This window comes from Limulus polyphemus, unplaced genomic scaffold, assembly GCF_000517525.1.
Source record: "Limulus polyphemus unplaced genomic scaffold, Limulus_polyphemus-2.1.2 Scaffold3366, whole genome shotgun sequence".
Classification (NCBI taxonomy): Eukaryota; Metazoa; Arthropoda; class Merostomata; order Xiphosura; family Limulidae; genus Limulus; species Limulus polyphemus.
This window is the reverse complement of record NW_013668976.1, coordinates 128,540-131,293: the sequence shown is the minus strand read 5'-3', so window position 1 is coordinate 131,293 and position 2,754 is coordinate 128,540.

Sequence of the window (2,754 nt, the reverse complement as noted above, 5' to 3'; positions counted from 1 at the left end):
ATAAGTGAACAGTAAGCGGTTATATATTTACATAGTATGGTATGTTTGTTTAATTACGTGGCACGTGGTCGTACGTATATATATATATACTTAATTGTGTAGCTTATTTACCTGTTTCAGAATTTTCGCGCAAAGCTACAGAATAATTATCTGTCCATAGCTATTCCTTATTTTGAATCAATATACTAATAAGTAGGCGGCTAGTCAACATCACCAATTGTCAACTCTTGGGATACTGGGACTGGGTAGTGAGATTTGACCGTCTCTCTTATAATGCACCCATGGCCTCAAATGTGGAGTGCTTGTCTTTGCAACAGCGAGTCCGAAACGCGAATTATGAACCATTGAATTAACACTCCGGGTGCAATAACCACTAGACCATGTCCAGCCCAAGTGTGTAGAAACTAGTTCAGTAACTCACTCCGGATACAATAACGACTAGATCATGTCCAGCCCAAGTGTGTAGAAACTAGTTCAGTAACGCATTCCGGGTACAATAACCACTAGACCATGTCCAGCCCAAGTGTGTAGAAACTAGTTCAGTAACTCACTCCGGATACAATAACCATTAGACCATGTCCAGCCCAAGTGTGTAGAAACTAGTTCAGTAACTCACTCCGGATACAATAACCACTAGACCATGTCCAGCCCAAGTGTGTAGAAACTAGTTCAGTAACTCACTACGAGTACAATAAACACTAGACCATGTCCAGCCCAAGTGTGTATAAACTAGTTCAGTAACTCACTCCGGATACAATAACCACTAGATCATGTCCAGCCCAAGTGTGTAGAAACTAGTTCAGTAACTCACTCCGGATACAATAACCACTAGATCATGTCCAGCCCAAGTGTGTAGAAACTAGTTCAGTAACTCACTACGAGTACAATAACCACTAGACCATGTCCAGCCCAAGTGTGTAGAAACTAGTTCAGTAACGCATTCCGAGTACAATAACCACTAGACCATGTCCAGCCCAAGTGTGTAGAAACTAGTTCAGTAACTCACTACGAGTACAGTAACCACTAGACCATGTCCAGCCCAAGTGTGTAAAAACTATTTCAGTAACTGGGAAATGCATTTTTAAACATACTTCAGATGCTTTTGTATTAAAAAGCATGGTCATTATAGTCATGTGTGCCTGTGTAACATATGATCTCTATACTAAAACGCTTATAAGTTTAGGTGTACAGAATGTGGTTCTATAATAAGAAGAACGACATGTATGTCTGTGTTGTGTAGCATATGTTCTGTATTATGGAATAAAGTATATATATATTTAATTTACGGCATGAGGATATTTGTAAAAAAAGTATGATGTGCATGTTAAGTGTGCACAGCATACGTATTTGTATTAAAAAGGCGAAGATGTTTATTGATGTGTGCAACATGTATTTCTCTATTGAAAGTATTGTGTGTACGTTTATATGTGAAGTATGTGGTTCAGTATTTAAAATGCTGTATATAAATGTATTACTTCCGAAGGTAGACGGAGGTTATATTTTCATCCCTGTGTGTGTGTGTTTGTCAGCAAGATTTCTTGAAAACGGCTGAAGGGATTTGAACGAAAGTTGGTATACATTTGTACTATGACCCAATCTAAAAGCCATTAGCTTTTGACGGGTCAAGGTTACAGGACGCTAGCGAAAGAAAATCCCTGTCTGTTAACATGGGAACCGATTTTTCACACTATTTTTGCTCTATAACTCACTCAAAAATGATAGGTGGACGCATATAGAACATCATTCCTCAATGCCATATCCAAAATGGTCAGTATCCGTTGATAACGACGGGCATACGGACTCATTTTCATATATCTCTCTTCTCACTAATCTACCAGTTCCAATTATGGAGGGATAATACAGATCGCCCCTGTGTAGCTTTGTGAAACAAACAAACAATATTTTTGAAGAAAGAACGGTGAATATGGTTCTGTTTTCAAATTTATGGTATGATTGTTTGACCAAAATGTAGGGCTGACAAGAATGTTCATTTCAACTTCGTGTTTTATATTTTTTTCGAAAAAAAAAAACTGTAAGATGTAGAGGTGTTCTGCGATCAAGAATTCAAGTCTTGAATAAAAATTACGGCTTATTTTTCTGAAATAAAGAAAAATTATTATATGGTTCTGCAGAAGCTGTCTTTCAAGAACATTCTACAATTCAGTTCACACTTGATTAAAGCCAATTGTTCATAATAAAATTATAAATAAGCATTTAGTTAAAGTTCCGACACGCACTTTAGTCTGATTATGACCTACTTGTTCAAAATGTCAAACTGTCTTTGGCAAAACGTTCCCTTGGGGAACGGTAGTGTATGTTTTAATATTATGTAAAAACCGAACAGAAACACAAACTAAAGAAATGAAGTTTAAATTTGTCCGAAATAATTTGCTCATTCTACAGAATAGCATTCAGTCGTACATACGGTCCTAAGATCCTCCTCAGTTGACTGGTAGTTTTCTAAACCTAAGGTTAATTCGTGTCTTTGTGTTCCTTGGGCTTTGCTTGTGTTTCATCTTCGATCAGAGCTCAGATCCACGATGCCCCTAGAAATAGTTATTTAGATGTTATTTGACACAAGTAAATCGTGAGTAATTGTGACTTGAGTGTCACATTGCTCATGTATCGGCGAACCACTCTCCTAAAGGATGTATAATAAAACTAAAACCGTGAGTAATTGTGACTTGAGTGTCACATTGCTCATGTATCGGCGAACCACTCTCCTAAAGGATGTATAATAAAACTAAAACCGTG